Here is an 18,737-nt window from a genome sequence, read left to right as displayed (position 1 = left end):
CTAATCAGGTGTACCCGAGAACTCTGTGGGAAGCTAGAGAAGTGATTGCTGGGCCTCTTGCAGAGATATTTGTATCATCGATAGTCACAGGTGAGGTGCCGGAAGACTGGAGGTTGGCAAACGTGGTAACACTGTTTAAGAAGGGCAGTAAAGACAAGCCAGAGAACTATAGACTGGTGAGCCTGACCTCGCTCGTGGACAAGTTGTTGGAGAGAATCCTGAGGGACAGGATGTACATGTATTTGGAAAGGCAAGGACTGATTCGGTATAGTCAACATGACTTTGTGCGTGGGAAATCATGTCTCACAAACTTGATTGAGTTTTTTGAAGAAGTAACAAAGAAGATTGATGAGGGCAGAACAGCAGATGTGATCTATATGGCGTTCGACAAGGTTCCCCATGGGAGACTGATTAGCAAGGTTAGATCTCATGGAATACAGGGAGAACTAGCCATTTGGATACAGAATTGGCTCAAAGGTAGAAGACAGAGGGTGGTGGTGGAAGGTTGTTTTTCAGACTAGAGGCCTGTGACCAGTGGAGTGCCACAAGGATTGGTGCTTGGACCTCTACTTTTTGTCATTTACATAAATTATTTGGATGCGAGCATAAGAGGTACAGTTGGCAAGTTTATCTCTGCAGATGACACCAAAATTGGAGGTGTAGTGGACAGCGAAGAGGGTTGCCTCAGATTACAACAGGATGTGGACCAGATGGGCCAATGGGCTGAGAAGTGGCAGATGGAGTTTAATTCAGATAAATGTGAGGTGCTGCATTTTAGGAAAGCAAATCTTAGCAGGGCTTATACACTTAATGGTAAGGTCCTAGGGAGTGTTGCTGAACAAAGAGACCTTGGAGTGCAGGTTCATAGTTCCTTGAAAGTGGAGTCGCAGGGAGATAGTATAGTGAAGAAGGCGTTTAAGTATGCTTTCTTTTATTGGTCAGAGTATTGAGTACAGGAGTTGGGAGGTCATGTTGCGGCTGTACAGGACATTGGTTAGGCCACTGTTGGAATGTTGCTTGCAATTCTGGTCTCCTTCCTATCGGAAAGATGTTGTGAAACTTGAAAGGGTTCAGAAAAGATTTACAAGGATGTTGCCAGAGTTGGAGGATCTGAGCTACAAGGAGAGGCTGAACAAGCTGGAGCTGTTTTCCCTGGAGCATCAGAGACGGAGGGGTGACCTTATAGAGGTTTACAAAATTATGAGGGGCATGGAAAGGGTAAATAGACAAAGTCTTTTCCCTGGGTTTGGGGAGTCCAGAACTGGAGGGCATAGATTTAGGGTGAGAGGGGAAAGATATAAAAGAGACCTAAGGGGCAACTTTTTCACGCAAAGGGTGGTATGTGTATGGACTGAGCTGCCAGAGGATGTGGTGGAGGCTGGTACAATTGCAACATTTAAGAGGCATTTGGATAGGTATATGAATAGGAAGGGTTTGGAGGAATTTGGGCCAGGTGCTGGCAGGTGGGACTAGATTGGGTTGGGATATCTGGTCGGCATGGATGGGTTGGACTGAAGGGTCTGCTTCCATGCTGTACATCTCTATGACTCTATATATATGACACAATGATGCTGCTAGAGCCAGGTGCTTCTCAGTCAGGTCTGTCTTATTGAGTTGTGGGCTGTGTTCAGGTGATAGCAGACACAATGTTTTACTGACACCATGATTCATGATTCATGTAGATCATTTTATGATTCATGTAGATGATTTTTTCGTGGTGTGGGATAGTGAATTTGAAAACATTGACGTAAATGGGCTGAATTCAAATTTGGAAATCAAGCTTTAACAGTCTCTAAGTCCTTTGGATTGGAAACCAGGCAGAATGGATCAAATATCACATTGCATCAGCAGTCTTGTTTAGAAAACATTAGCCCCATTGCTGTTAGTCAAACTTGGGCCTCATAAAACAATACAGCAGCTTTCATAGCAGGGTGACACGGTGGCTCACGGTGGTTAGCACTGTTGCCTCACAGCACCAGGGTCCCAGGTTTGATTCCAGCCTCGGGCGACTGTCTGTGTGGAGTTTGCATATTCTCCCCATGTCTGCATGGGTTTCCTCCGGGTGCTCCAGTTTCCTCCCACAGTCCAAAGATGTGCTGGCCATGCTAAATTGCCCATAGTGTTAGGTGCATAATTCAGAGGGAAATGTGACGCTCTTTGGAGGGTGGGTGTGAACTGGTTGGGCCGAAGGGCCTTTTCCACATTGTAGGGAATCTAATCTAATTACAATTGAAATGAGGAATTGTGAAGTCTGATTGGACAGCTGAAATGTCTGGGCACCTGAATAAGGCCTGACCACAGTTTTGAAATCCTAGAGTTGAGTGCAACTATGAAAAATCTTAAGGTTAGAAGATATTATTCAGGCATACAAAATATTGAAAAAATTTAAAATGTAGTATTATGTTTTGAAATTGTCATCATTAGGAGATGTCAGGAGCATATAACTTGTTTTTAGTGATGCTTCATATGCAAATCTCTGTGATGCGTTCGAGTGCAGGAATGTTTATTATTCTTCTAACCGGAAAGAGCAGCGAATGCTTCCCTTAAGCTTGGGAAGTCAGAAAGATTAAAAGAGTTGTAAAAGATAACAGAAAACCTCACTCTGGTTGACATGGTAGTTATGGCATTTTTCTTCATGAAAATAACGGAAGAAATTCTAAAAAGGGATTCAGCAACAGTATCAACTGAGTACTGCGTCAATAAGAAGTCACTGTGGGATAATGTACAGTCGATGAAATGGAATGAGAAAAGAATGAAGGTTGATTTTTAAAAGATGCTGGAGAATGGAGAAATCTCCAAATTGAAATGGCTTGATAGCAGCAATCAGTTACCTAACTGTTTTAGACAGAAAGGACTAAGTTCTAAGAAACTGCAGGACATGCTGAAAGAAGGAAGCTTGGAACTTCAATATGCAATGAAAAAAATGATAATACAATCTGTTGTCATTTTGTTTTCTTGTAATTACAGATCGGTTTAACTAAAAAGATAAAGAAGAGCCTGTTATCATCTAATATGATCTGAAGGATTGTCTGAGACCTAATGGATCCAGGGAACAGGTTAAGATATTTTAGAATAATAGCAGGCAGGGCATTCCAGGCCCCTACTACTCTCTGAGTAAAGAACCTACCTCTGACATCTGTCCAATACCTATAAACTCCTCAATTTAAAGCTATGTCCCTTTGTGCTAGCCATCACTATCTGAGGAAATAGATTCTCACTGTCCACCCATTCTAATCCTCTGATTATCTTGTATGTCTTTGTTAAGTCACTTCTCAACCTCCTCTCTCGAACAAAAACAATCTCAAATCCCTCAGCCTTTCCTTATAAGACCTTCCGTCCATACCAGGCAACATCCTGGTAAATGTCCTCTGCACCCGTTCCAATGCTTCCACATCCTTCCAATAATGCAGCGACCAGAACTGTACGCAATACTCCAAGTACGGCCGCACCAGAGCTTTGTACAGCTACAACATGACTTCATGGCTCCAAAACTCAATCCCTCTACCAATAAAAAACTAACACACCGTATGCCTTCTGAATAACCCTATCAACCTGGGTGGCAAGTTTCAGGGATTTATGTACATGAACACCGAGATCTCTCCGCTTATCCACACTACCAAGAATCTTACCATTAGCCCAGTACTCTGTATTCCTATTGCTCCTTCCAAAGTGAATAACCTCACACTTTTCTGCATTAAGCTCCATTTGCCATCTCTCAGCCTAGCTCTGCAACTTATCTATGTCCCTCTGTAACCTGCAACAACCCTCCGCACTATCCACAACTCCACCAACCTTAGTATCATCCGTAAATTTACTAACCTATTCTTCTGAGCCCTCATTCAGGTCATTTATAAAAATGACAAACAGCAGTGACCCCAAAACAGATCCTTGCGGTACACCACTAGTAACTGAACTCCAGGGTGAACATTTCCCGTCAACCACCACCCTCTGTCTTCTTACAATGAGCCAACGTCTGATCGAAACCGCTAAATCACCCTTAATCCCATGCTTCCATATTTTGTGCAATAGCCTACAATGGGGAACTTTATCAAACACTTTACTGAAATCCATATTCATTACATTAACTGCTTTACCCTCATCCACCTGCTTAGTCACCTGCTTAGTCAAAGAACTCAATAAGGTTTGTGAGGCAAGACCTATCTTTCACAAAACCATGTTGGCTATCACTAATGAAATTATTACTTTCTAAATGATTATAAATCCTATCTCATTTAACCTTTTCCAACACTTTAGCCACAACTGAAGTAAGGCTCATTGGTCTATAATGACCAGGGTTGTCTCTACTCCCTGTCTTGAACAAGGGGACATTTGCTATCCTTCAGTCTTCTGGCACTATTCCTGTAGAGAATGAATACATAAAGATCAAAACCAAATGCTCTGCAATCTCCTCCCAACCTTCCCAGAGAATCCTAGGATAAATCCCATCTGGCCCAGGGGACTTATCTATTTTCACACTTTCCAGAATTGCTAACACCTCCTCCTTGTGAACCTCAATCCTGTCTTGTCTAGTAGCCTGTATCTCAGTATTCTCCTCAATAAAATTGTCTTTTTCCTGTGTGAATACTGATGAAAAATATTCATTTAGCACCTCTCCTATCTCCTCGGACTCCACACGTAACTTCCCACTACTATCCTTGACTGGTCCTAATCTTATTCTAGTCATTCTTTTATTCTTGACATACCTATAGCAAGCTTTAGGTTTTCCTTGATCCTACCAGTCCAAGACTTCACATGTTCCCTCAGGTTCTTTTTGGTTATCTTGTAACTCTCAAGTGCCCTAACTGAGCCTTTATGTCTCATCTTAACAGAAGCTTCTTTCTTTCTCTTGACAAGTGATTCAACCTCTTTAGTAAACCATGGTTCCCTCGCCTGACCACTTCCTCCTTGCCTGACAGGTACATACTTATCAAGGACATATTACAGAGGAGGAAGTCCTGGATGTCTTGAAATGCATAAAAGTGGATAAATTCTGATCAGGTATACCCCAGACCTCTGTGGGAAGCTAGGGAAGTGATTGCTGGGCCCTTTGCTGAGATATTTGTATCATCGATAATCACAGATGAAGTGCAGGAGACTGGAGGTTGGTTAACATGGTACAACAACTTAAGAAAGGTGGTATGGAAAAGCCAGAGAACTATCGACAGTGAGCCTGACATCTGTGGTGGGCATGTTGTTGGAGGGAATCCTGAGGGACAGGATGTACATGTTTTGGAAAGGCAAGGACTGTTTAGGGATAGTCAAAATGGCTTTGAGGTGGGAAATCATGTCTCACAAACTTGACTGAGTTTTTGGAAGAAGTAATAAAGACGATTGATGAGGACAGAGTGGTAAACGTGATCTATATGGACTTCAGTAAGGCATTCGACAAGGTTTCACATGGGAGACTGGCTAACAAGGTTATGTTTCATGGAATACAGGGAGAACTAGCCATTTGGATACAGAACTGGCTCAAAGGTAGAAGACAGAGAATGGTGGGAGAGGGTTGTTTTTCAGACTGGAGGCCTGTGATCAGTGGAGTGCCACAAGGATCGGTGCTGGGTCCACTACTTTTCGTCATTTATACAAATGATTTGGAGGTGAGCAGAAGAGGTACAGTTAGTAAGTTTACGTATGTCACCAAAATTGGAGGTGTAGTGGACAGCGAAGAAGGCTACCTCAGAGTACAACGGGATCTTGATCAGATGGGCCAATGGGCTGAGAAGTGACAGATGGAGTTTAATTTAGAGAAATGTGAGGTGCTGTATTTTGGAAAAGCAAATCTTAGCAGGACTTATACACTTCATGGTATGGTCCTCGGGATTGTTGCTGAACAAAGAGACCTTGGAGTGCAGGTTCATAGCTCCTTGAAAGTGGAGTCACATGTAGATAGGATAGTGAAGAAGGCGTTTGGTATGCTTTCCTTTATGGGTCAGAGTATTGAGTACAGGAGTTGGGGGGTCATGTTGTGGCTGTACAGGACATTGGTTAGGCCACTGTTGGAATATTGCGTGCAACTCTGGTCTCCTTCCTATCGGAAAGATGTTGTGAAACTTGACAGAGTTCAGAAAATATTTACAAGGATGTTGCCAGAGTTAGAGGGTTGGAGCTATAAGGAGAGGCTGAATAGTCTAGGGTTATTTTCCCTGGAGTGTCGGAGGCTGAGGGGTGACCTTATAAAATTATGAGGGGCATGGATAGGATAAATAGACAAAGTCTCCTCTCTGGGGTGGGGGAGTCCAGAACTAGAGAGCATCGGTTTAAGATGAGAGAGGAAAGATATAAAAGAGACCTGAGGGGCAACATTTTCACTCAGAGGGTGGTACGTGTATGGAACAAGCTGCCAGAGGAAGAGGTGGAGACTAGTACGATTGCAACATTTAAAAGGCATTTGAATGGGTATATGGATTAAAAGGGTTTGGAGGGATATGGGTCGGGTGCTGGCAGGTGAGACTAGATTGGGTTGGGTTCACTGGTTAGCATGGATGATTGGACCATAGTGTCTGTTTCTACGCTGTACATCTCTATGACGCTGTGACACATAGTAGCGCTTCATTGACTAAGTTCCACATTTCAATTGTGCCCATCCCCTGCAGTGTCTTCCCCATCCTGTATCTCCTAAATCTTGCCTAATCGTATCATAATTGCCTTTCCCCAGTTATAACTTTTGTCCTGCAGTATATACCTATCCCTTTCTATCGCTATAAAGTAAACGTAACCAAATTATGGTCACTATCACCAAAGTGCTCACCTATCTCCAAATCTAACACCTGCTGAGTTCATTACCCAGTTCAAAATCCAATGTGGCCTCGCCTCTTTTTGGCCTGTTTACACAGTGTGTCAGGAAACCCTCCTGCACAAATTGGACAAATATTGACCCATCTAAAGTACTAGAACTGTAGCATTTCCAATCAATATTTAGAAAGTTAAAGTCCCACATAACAACTACCTTGTTAGCCTTATACAGTGGCCTATCCCCGTTCTAGTATGTAGTGCACCCTCAGCATGTAGGACTGGATCTTGGAATATAACAGCCTACAGCACTCAGTCATTAACAGTTTTATTTTGCACTGGAAGACCAGCAAGTTTCAAGCATCTTTCACTGAGTTGCTGGTGCTGTGTGATGTGTCTGTGGGAACAGCCCATCGAGTGCTGCAACATGGAGTTATTTGGATCAAACATAAACAAAAAAACAGTTGTCTCTCTCCAGGCTTTCTTTGCAAAAGTATATTTCAATAAGAGGTCTCTTTCCCCATAGCAGCTGCCTTGAGGGAAATGTACTCATTTGCTGTATCGACAGGCGTGTAGCAAGGAACATTCTCCACCACCAGCCAAGTTGTTTTCCAAAAATATATTTTATTTTAAAAATGTATAAAATACATTATGTGATGTAAACTATTATATAAAATGTCATACAGATCAGTCTCATTCAGTACAGTACATGGCTCTCTGAGCTGCCTTGCCACACTTACTTCCAACTATATTTAGAATCTACATTTGTGCTTCACATCAAACATCTACTTGTCTATTGGGTTTAACATAGTTTCCAGGCCTTCAGTGGTCTTTCACTAATGGGCCTTTGCAGATTTGGTCCTGTGCTTTACTGTGTCCCTCAGTACAGAGGAACCACGATTATCTGAAGGATACGGGCGGGGAGTATTTGGCTCAGTTAATCAAATTCCGGATAAACATAGTTTAGCCGAGCATCAGGATTCAAAGTGAATTCAAACATTCTGGAGCCCACCCATAACTCTTTCTCTGGTTTACCGATGATATAATCAGTGCTGCTTCCTCTCTCTTCCAGAATTCGAAACGTTCATCAATTTCATTTCCAAATTCCAACCTGCTCTCACCTTCACTTTGTCCATCCCTGACTCCTCCCTTCCCTCCCTTGACACCTGTGTTTCTATTTCTGGGGATAGGCTGGCCACCAATATCCATCAATAAGCAACTGACTCCCACAATTACCTTAACTATACGTCCCCACCCCCTGCTTCCTGTAAAGACTCAATTCCATTTTCCCAGTTCCTCTGTCTCCATTACATCGGTTATGATTATCAGCATTCAGGAGAGACCACTCCCTCCGCGACTCCCTCACCAGGTCCACACCCCCCACCAACCCAACCTTCACTCCCGGCACCTTCCCCTGCAACCGCAAGAAGTGCAAAACTTGCACCCACACCTCCCCCCTCGCCTCCCTCCAAGGCCCAATGGATCCTTCTATATCTGTCGCAAATTCACCTGCACCTCCACACACATCATTTACTGTATCCGCTGCACCTGATGTGGTCTCCTCTACATTAGGGAGACAGGCCGCCTACTTGCGAAACGTTTCAGGGAACACCTCTGGGACACCCGCACCAACCAACCCAGCCTCCCCGTGGCTGAACACTTTAGCTCCCTCTCCCACTCCGCCAATGACAACATGCAGGTCCTTGGCCTCCTCCATTGCCAGACCCTGACCACACGACGCCTGGAGGAAGAGCACCTCATCTTCCGCCTAGGAACTCTCCAACCACATGGGATGAATGTAGATTCTCCAGTTTCCTCATTTCCCCTCCCCCCACCTTATCTCAGTCCCAACCCTTGGATTCAGCACCGCCCTCTTGACCTGCACTCTTCTTCCCGGCCTCTCTGCCCCCACCCCCTCTCCGGCCTATCATCCTCACCCTCACCTCCTTCCACCTATCGTATTCCAAGCGCCCCTCCCCCAAATTCCCTCCCCCCTACCTTTTATCTCAGCCCGCTTGGCACACCAGCCTCATTCCTGAAGAAGGGCTTATGCCCGAAACGTCGATTCTCCTGCTCCTCGGATGCTACCTGGCCTGCTGTGATTTTCCAGCACCACATTTTTCAACTCTGTTCTGATTATGCCAAATTAAGCAACAGGCCCTCTAAAATGTCCACCTTCCTCCTCAACAGAGGAATTCCCTAGCACAGTAGTTGACAGAGCCCTCAGCGGGGTCTGACCCATCTCCCACACAGGCCTCACCCCCACTCTCCCCTTCCACAACAGCAATAGGGTACCCTCTTCCTCACCTACCATCCCACCAGCATCCACATTTAGAGGATCATTCGCTGTCATCTCCACCACCTCCTGTGGAATGTTACCCGCAGATACATATTCCCCTCCCTTTCCTGTCAGACCTCTGCAAGGACCAATCGCTTCTGGCCACTTTGGTCCACTCCCCCTTCACTCCCAACACACACCCACAGTCCCTTGGTACCTTCCCCTGCAATCGCAAAAAGTGTAACACCTGCCTGTTTACTTCCTCCCTCCTCAGTGTCCAAGGGCCCAAACATAGCTTGCAGATGAAGCAGTGCTTTACCTGCATTTCACACAATCAAGTCGACTGCATTTGCTGCTCACAATGCGATCTCCTCGACATTGGGGAAACAAAGGGTAGACAGGGTGACCACTCCGCAGTCTACCTACGTTCTGTTAGCAAAAAAGCAAACTGAGCTTCCAGTTGCATGCCACTTCAACACACGACTTTGTTCCCTGGCGAACATCCCCGCTTCAGTGCAGTGCAGTGCTCCAGCAAAGCTCAGTGTGAGCTGGAAGAACAACACCACTTTTCTCCTTGGGAACTCTCCAGCCTTCTGGACTCCATATCGAGTTCAACAATTTTAGAGCTTGAGGTACCTTCTCCTATAAGAATATTCGACACATGAGCAGAAATTAGGCCATTTGGCCCATCGAGTATGTTCCACCATTCAATCATGGCTGATTAGTTTCTTAACCCCATTCTTCCGCTTTCTCCCTGCATCCCTTGATCCCCTTGATACTCAAGAACCTATCCATCTCAGTCTTAATTATACTCAATGACCTGGCCTCTAAGGTCTTCTGTGGCAATGAATTCCACAGATTGACCACTCTCTAGCTGAAGAATTTTCTCCTTATCTTCAACTTCCCTTTAAGGCTGTGTCCTCTGGTCCTAGTCTCTCCTACCAATGGAAACATTTCCCAACATCTACTTTGTCAAAGTTATTCAGTGTCTTGTATGTTTCAATTAGATTCCCCCATCTCCTTCTAAACTCCATCAAATATAGACCCAGACTCCTCAAACATTCCTCATATGTTAAACTTTTCATTCCTGGGACTATTCTCGTCAATCTTCTCTGAACACACTCCAAGTCCATACATCCTTCCTGAGATATGGGGCCCAAAACTGTGCACAGTGCTCCAAATGTGGACTGACCAGAGCCTAAAAGTGGGTCCGAAGTACATCCCTGCTTTATATTCAAGTCCTCTCAAAATAAATGCCACATTACATTTTCCTTCCCAACTACTGATTCAACCTGCAACTTTATCTTGAGAGAATCCTGGACGAGAACTCCCAAGTCCCTTTGCACTTCAGACTTCTGCGTTTTCTCCCCATTTAGAAAATAGTCCATGCCTCTATTCTTCCCACCAAAGTGCATGAGCTCACGCTTTCCCACGTTGTACTCCAAACATCATATCTCACAAACTTGATTGAGTTTTCGGAAGAAGTAACAAAGAGGATTGATGAGGGCGGAGAGTAGATGTGATCAATATGGACTTCAGTAAGGCATTTGACAAGGTTCCCTGTGGGAGACTGATTAGCAAGGTTAGATCTCATGGAATACAGGGAGAACTTGCCATTTGGATACAGAACTGGCTCAAAGGTGGTGGTGGTGGAGGGTTGTTTTTCAGACAGGAGGCCTATGACCAGTGGAATGCCACAAGGATCGGTGCTGGGTCACTACCTTTCATCATTTATATAAATGACTTGGATGTGAGTATAAGAGGTAGAGTTAGTAAGTTTGCTGATAACACCAAAATTGGAGGGGTAGTGGACAGCAAAGAAGGTTACCTCAGATTACAACGGGATCTTGACCAGATGGGTCAATGGGCTGAGATGTGGCAGATGGAGTTTAATTCAGATAAATGCAAGGTGCTGCATTTTGGTAAAGCAAATCTTAGCAGGACTTATACACTTAATGGTAAGGTCCTAGGGAGTGTTGCTGAACAAAGAGACCATGGAGTGCAAGTTCATAGCTCCTTGAAAGTGGAGTCGCAAGTAGATAGGATAGTGAAGAAGGCACTTGGTATGCTTTCCTTTATTGGTCAGAGTATTGAGTACAGGAGTGGGGAGGTCATGTTGCGGCTGTGCAGGACATTGGTTAGGCCACTGTTGGAATATTGCGTGCAATTCTGGTCTCCTTCCTATCGGAAAGATATTGTGAAACTTACAAGGGTTCAGAAAAGATTTACAAAGATGTTGCCAGGGTTGGAGGATTTGAGCTATAGGGAGAGGTTGAATAGGCTAGGGCTGTTTTCCCTGGAGCGTCGGAGGCTGAGGGGTGACCTTATAGAGGTTTACAAAATTATGAGGGGCATGGATAGGGTAAATAGACAAAGTCTTTTCCCTTGGGTGGGGGAGTCCAGAACTAGAGGGCATAGGTTTAGGGTGAGAGGGAAAAGATATAAAAGACACCTAAGGGGCAACTTTTTCATGCAGAGGGTGGTACATGTATGGGATGAGCTGCCAGAGGACGTGGTGGAGGCTGGTACAATTGCAACATTTAAGAGGCATTTGGATGGGTATATGAATAAGAAGGGTTTGGAGGGATATGGGCTAGGTGCTGGCAGGTGGGACTAGATTGGGTTGGGATATCTGGTCGGCATTGACAGGTTAGACCAAAGGATCTGTTTCTATGTTGCACATCTCTATGACTCTATAATGGTGAGGTCCAAGGGAGTGTTGCTGAACAAAGAGACCTTGGAGTGCAGGTTCATAGCTCCTTGAAATTGGAGTCACAGGTAGATAGAATAGTGAAGGTGTTTGGTATGCTTTCCTTTTTTGGTCAGATTATTGAGTACAGGTTTTGGGAGGTCATGTTGCGGCTGTACAGGTCATTGGTTGGAATATTGCATGCAGTTCTGGTCTCCTTTCGGAAAGATGTTGTGAAACTTGAAAGGGTTCAGAAAAGCTTTACAAGAATGTTGCCAGGATTAGAGGATTTGAACTGTAGGAAGAGGTTGAATAGGTTTGTGCTGTTTTCCCTGGAGCGTCGGTGACCTTATCCAGATTTATAAAATCTTGAGGGGCACGGATAGGATAAATAGACAAAGTCTCTTCCCTGGGTTGGGGGAGTACAGAACTAGAGGGCATAGGGTGAGAAAGGAAAGATATAAAAGAGACCTAAGAGGCAACTCTTTCACTCAGAGGGTGGTATGTGTATGGAATGAGCTGCCAGAGGAAGTGGTGGAGGCTAGTACAATTGCAACATTTAAAAGGCATCTGGATGGGTATATTGAATAGGAGGGTTTGGAGGGATATGGACCGGGTGCTGTCAGGTGGGACGAGATTGGGTTGGGACATCTGGTCAGCATGGACAAGTTGGACTGAAGGGTCTGCTTCTGTGCTGAACATCTTATGACTCTATAGCTCTATCTGCCACTTTTTTGTCCATTCTCCTAAGCTGTCCAAATCCTTCTGCAGCTTCCCCAGCTCCTGAATGCTATTTGTCTCTCTATCTATCTTTGTGTCATCTGCAAACCTAGCCAGAATGCCTTCAGTTTCTTCTATTCTATTTTTAATGTATAAAGTGAAAAGTTATAGTCCCAACACAGAGCCTCAAAATACGCCACTTGTCACCGACTGCAATCCTGAGAAGGACCCTTTCTTTTATCCCCACTCTCTGCTTTCTGCCAATCAGCCAAGCTTCTGTCCATGCTTGCGCCTTGCCTCTGACACCATGAGCCCTTATCTTACTCAGTAGTCTTCTGTGCAGCACCATGTCAAAGGCCTTCTTGAGGTCCATGTAGATAACATCCATTGGCTCTCCTTGATCTAACCTGCTCGTTACTTCCTCAAAGAATTCTAGCAGATTTGTCAGGTATGGCCTCCCTTTGATGAAACCGTGCTGACATTTCCAAGTATTCAGAAATCCCATCTTTCACAATGGATTCCAGGATCTTACCCACAACTGAGGATGGGCTTATTGGTCTGTAATTTCCCATCTTTTGCCTTACTCCCTTTTTAAACAGGTGTGTCACATTAGCAATTTTCCAGTCCTCTGGGACCCTTCCTGATTCTAGTGATTCCATGTCCTGACCCCAACACCCAATATCAGATCTTGTTGTCACGTGGTCTGCTATTACAAACTACCCATTGTTAGCCACTAATATTCCCTGTTAGCAGTCATTCATTCTCCTAAATTGACCATTATCCACTCCTTTTTCTGTCCAACTGTTCTTCTTTCTCTTTGGGCTCTATCTCCATCTATTGTTTACTCCTTACCCATTCCACCCATCCTATCTTCTGCATTAAAAAAAACTGTTTCCAAGCTACCATTTGTTCTGAAGAAGAGTTACTGGACCCAAAATCCTAACTCTGATTTCTCTCCACAGATGCTACCAGATCTACTGAGCTTTTACAGCAATTTTTTTGTGTTTCTGATTTCCAGCATCCTCAGTTCTTTCGCCTTTTAATTTACAGAAATGTCTTTCCATGATCTTATGACTAGATGCAGCCATAGTATAATTATATTGTTCACTGCACAGTGTAAAATTGGACTAGATCCAACAATATCAAAATATTTTAGTGAAATTATGAAGATATTTTCTTTAAGGTTACTTACCACATAACTCTTTTGTCCATATGGAAGGAACTAAATAAGAAAAAGAACAGAATACTTCTCCTAGCCTTACACCTGTATTTATGTAGTCATTCTTTTGAAATCAATTAACTTAATTGAATATTACCGTTGTGAAAATTCTTGGATTAATTTCATAATATATTTTGCACAGGCAATATAGTTCCTGAGGTAGGACATGTGAGATTCTCAGCACACAAAAGGAACATTGCACCAATTTTGCTGCAAACACTCTACAAAAGATTATCCTTCTTAAATTAATCATTTCATTTCAAAATCATGCATTTGTCACCATGAAATAAAGGTTTATATGTCTAAGTTGATTGATTTTGTACAATAACAAATATGGGAACTAAATCAATTTAGCTTTAGTAATTTAGTTTGGATGAGTAATTTATGCCATTGAGTGTCACTTTTTCCATAGGCAGAATAAGCCCAGGCTCGGGTGTGAAGTATTTTCAGCAATATTCAAAATACATTACTTCTTCTGAAAGTAGAAATTTGCAAGCGCTGTCCTGAAACCATATCTATGTATTCACCGCCTATTCGCAACTGATCCTTGCATGTTTGGATCTCTTGGGAAACTTATTAAAAACGTTAAACACAATGATCTCCTCATGCTGTTATCGTTCAATCCAACCCAGAGGTGTTTCAAGGTGCCCTTTCTATTTTTTAAACAGCTTTCAAAGAATTGAGAAGTATTTCTATCATTTTAAAAATTCTAATAGAAATGCTTTGTTGGCGAGAACATATGGAGATTAAAAAGTCCATGGAGGTAATTATAGCTGAATGTAATGATATAAGCTAGGTGATACTGAATTGGCAACACATTTTACAGCTTACCTAATTTTCAGTTCCAAATAATTTTTACTTCATTCCATTCATTCATGGGATGTAAGTATTGATGGCTGGGCTAGCATAAATTGCCCTGGAGAAAGTGGTTGTGAGCTGCCTTCTTGAATCACTGCATCGTAGATAGGCCTGCAATACCATTACTAAGTGTGGTCCAGAAGTTTGCCATACTGACACTGAAGAAACAATGATATATTTCCAATTTGGGATGGTGAGTGTCTTGGAGAGGACATGCTGGCGATGGTGTTCCCAAGTATTTGCTGTCTTTGTCCTTCCAGATGGTAGTGGTCAGGGTTTGGAAGGTGTTGTCTGATGAGGCTTAAAGAATTTCTGATTTTATCTTTTGTATCGTAAAGACTGCCACTGAGAATTGATGGTGGAGGGAGTCAGTGTTTGTGGAGATGGTGCCAGTCAGGTGATTGCTTTGTCCTGGATGATGTCATTCATCTTGAGTGTTGTTGGAGTTGTACTCATCCAGGCATGTAGGGAATATTCCATCACACATCTGACTTGTGGTTTATCAATGGTAGACATGTTTCAAGGAGAGAGGAGGTAGGTTATTGCAGAATTTCTGATCTCTGGCCTGCTCTTATAGTCACAGTATTTAAACGGCTGATCCAATTTAGCTTCTAGTAAATGGTAACCTCCCCAGGATGTTAGTACTGGGGGATTCAGTGATAGTAATGCAATTGAATGTTAAGGGGCAATGGTTAGATTCTCAGTTGTTGGCGATGGTCATTGCCTGGCACTTGTGTAGATAATTTCAAACCGGCCTGTGCAGAGATGTAATGACATAACTCTGGATCGGCTGGAATTTGAACACAGGTCTCCTGCTCTGTGGTAGGGACACTACCACTCCATCACAAGAGCCCTGGGATTTGTATAACATGGGAGTTGCTTGCCATTTGTCAGCCCAAACCTGGACATTATCTTGACCTTGCTCCTTTGGACGTATCAATGTCTGAGTCAATGCATCAATGTCTGAGGAGTCGAATTTAACAGAACTGAACATTGGGAGCAATGTAAAAGAGGCAACCAATTGACCATCAGTCACTTTAACTATGCAAAAAATAAATTACCTCTCATAAATTATAAAGACTTTGTGTCATCTCAAAGGGTGCAATGCAGTCTATTGATTCTCACTTTGGGCTTTTTGTTGAGTGAGAGATCCTGGGTTCAAATCTTGATGAACCTGTCTGTTAAACATTCATTTGCCCCAGGTGCTTGGTTTACGTTTCTATTTGGCATCTTGTGGCACTGTGATTGTGTCCCTATTCTCAGCCAAAAGGTCTTGGTTCAAATTCCACCTGCCATGAAGGTGAATCATAACATGTCCCAACAGGTTGAAAAAAGAACACAGTGGCAATTTATGCAAAAAAAAGTATTTTCTTTCAGGACAACTTGAATATTTTTGAAATTTAAATTTGAAAATGGACAACATTTATTGCTCGCAGTTCAAAATGTGTCACCTAACAGCATGACCTAATTACCTGAAAACAAAACTTACTAATCAGTAACCAGAGGCACTTGTTGACCTAATTCGGTAAAAGCAAAAACTTTTTAAGTGAAATATTTTTTCACATTGTGCTCAGAAAGCAAGCTTGGATCGGGATTAGTGGAGGATTGCATGAGTATTTTGTATATTTAGAGTCTTCAGGTTTTCTTAAATATAACACAAGATTTAATAGGGCATACAATCTCATTTCTATTTACATAAATTATGATAACTAGCACTAGATAAATAGATGGTCTGGGTGAGTGCAATTTTCAGACTGGGGTCTGCTGGTATTCTTGGGCCTGTTTGAAAATATTACATTGAGGACTGGACAAAAAGGAACAGTTATTTCCTAGCCAAACTAGACCTGTTGTGAGCTAGACCAAAGCCCAGTAAAGATGCATATGTTTAATTTTTTTTAAATTTTCATTTTTAAGTCAGGCTAGGCAGGATTGTTCTTTTGAGTTAAAGAAGGAAATTGACTCCCAGATTGTGAGTACCCCTACCACCTCCTCCCCCAGATACAAACATTGCTCCCCAAAACCCCAAATGGGTTTCAGTGGGACTTTTAGTTTTGGAAGTTAGGCTTGATGGATTATATGGTCTATTCCAGCTGCTTTTTCTTATGTCCTTATGCACTCACTGCAGAAAACACAGCCTCTGGATTGTAGACACTGTATTGATGTGGCTTGTTGAGTTAGGTTTCTGGTGACATCTGGGATGATAATGGGGTGGGGGGGAATGGGGGGATGATGATGCCATTGAATGTCAAAGCAAGACAGCTAGATCCCTCCATGCTGGAAATAATCTTCTTAAAACAATTAATCTTCTAATTATATCTTTACACTGTTCTGATTTCAATTAGTCTCTTTAACAAGTGTGGTAAATTCAGTAAATAGTCACTGAAAAAGTTAAGAATAGATTAAAAGACATAATATCTGCTTATGAAGTTTTCTTTATGGTGTGCTGTAAAGCTGTGTATTTTACAGTGTAGAAACCAATTCCACTATGAATATTAACTGAACACAATATGGCCTTAAATAGGCCCAGGCAATATTGGTCATATTGGCCCTTTCACTTTGGCCATGTAAGTTCATTTTCAAAGAGTAAAAACATAAAATAAATTGTATTTCTTTAACAGCTATCACAATATTGTTTTTCCAAAGTGTTTCATATCCACTAAAGTCCTTTACCATGAGTAATTATTGTTATAAAAGACAAGCAAGCTCCTCCAAACAACAATGTGGTAATGCTCACATAATGTTTAATTTAAATGATGCTGTTTAAGAGATAACTACTGGCCATGACAATTGGACACACACCTTTGCACTTTTTCAAACTGTGTCATTCAATCTTTTATATCCAATGGAGGGCTGACAGGGTGTCAGTTTAAGCTTCTTCTAAAGAAACTCATGTAGCATCAGCCTAAATTTTGTGCTTTTGAGGAGGGAATGAACTACAATACTCTGCGCTGGAGATAAATGTGCCACTTACTGACATGGCTGACAGTTTAAGCTTTGTGAAATATTCCTATTGGCCCATAAAATGATAGAAAATAGGATCAGGAGTAGGCCATTCAGTCCTTCATGTCTGCCGCACCATTCAATACAATCATGGTTGATCATCCAACTCAGTCCCCTATTTTCCCTTTTTCCCCATATCCTTTGATCCCTTTAATCTTAACAACTGTGTATCTATATCTTTCTTGAAAGTCTTCAATGTTTTGGCTTGAACAGTTTCCTCTGGCAGAGAATTCCATAGGCTCACCACTCTCCAGGTAAAGACATGTCTCATCTCTGTTCTAAAACTTTATCCGGTACCCTTCAACTGTGACCTATGGTTGTGGACTCGCTGGTCCATCAAGAACATCCATCCTGCATTTACCCTGTCTAGTCCTGCTGGAATTTGATGGCTTTCTATGAGATCCCTTCTAAACTCCAGTGAATATAGTCCTAACCAATTCAAGCCCTCCCTTTATGTCAGCCCCACCATGCCAGGACTCAGTCTGGCAAACCTTCTTTCCACTCTCTGTAGCCATTAATCCTTCCTGAGATAAGGAGACCAAAACTGCACACAATATTCTGGACATGATCTCACCCAGACCTTGTATAATTGCAGCAGGAAATTCCTGCTCCTGCACTACTCTCACTATGAGCATGTCATTTGCCTCTTTGCGTGCACCTTTCAGTAACTGCTCTATATGACACCCAACTCTCCCTTTCCCCAATCTACAGCTTTTCAGATAATAATCTGCCTTCTTGTTTTTGCTACCGAAATGAATAACCTCACATTTACCTGCATTATACAATGCTTGCCACACATTTCCACACTCATTCAACTTGTCCAAAGCACACCAATGCCTCTCTGCATGCTCTTCACATCTCATCCTCCCACCCAGCTTGGTATAATTTGTAAACTTGGAGGGTCCAAGCACTGATCCACAGTCTCCATTAGTCATTATAGTAATAGAAATTAGGTCAGCCAGGTGAACGTCATAGGATATGAATTCCCTGATTGGGATTTTTAATCTAACCAATCAGGGAGCCCTGGCTGACAGATGTTAAACAGGAATTTCCGAGGTTCTGAGGAAGGGTCGCTCGACCTGAAACATTAACTCTGATTTCTCTCCACAGATGCAGCCAGACCTGCTAAGCTTTTCCAGCAATTTCTGTTTTTGTTTCTGATTTACAGTATCCGTAGTTCTTTGATTTTTATGTCAGAGATTCAGTTCCTTCTGAGAGCTGGCTCTGAAGAGCTGGATCAGGGT

Source organism: Chiloscyllium punctatum, chromosome 37, assembly GCF_047496795.1.
Source record: "Chiloscyllium punctatum isolate Juve2018m chromosome 37, sChiPun1.3, whole genome shotgun sequence".
In the NCBI taxonomy this organism is placed as follows: Eukaryota; Metazoa; Chordata; class Chondrichthyes; order Orectolobiformes; family Hemiscylliidae; genus Chiloscyllium; species Chiloscyllium punctatum.
Note: the sequence above shows the minus strand (reverse complement) of the source record.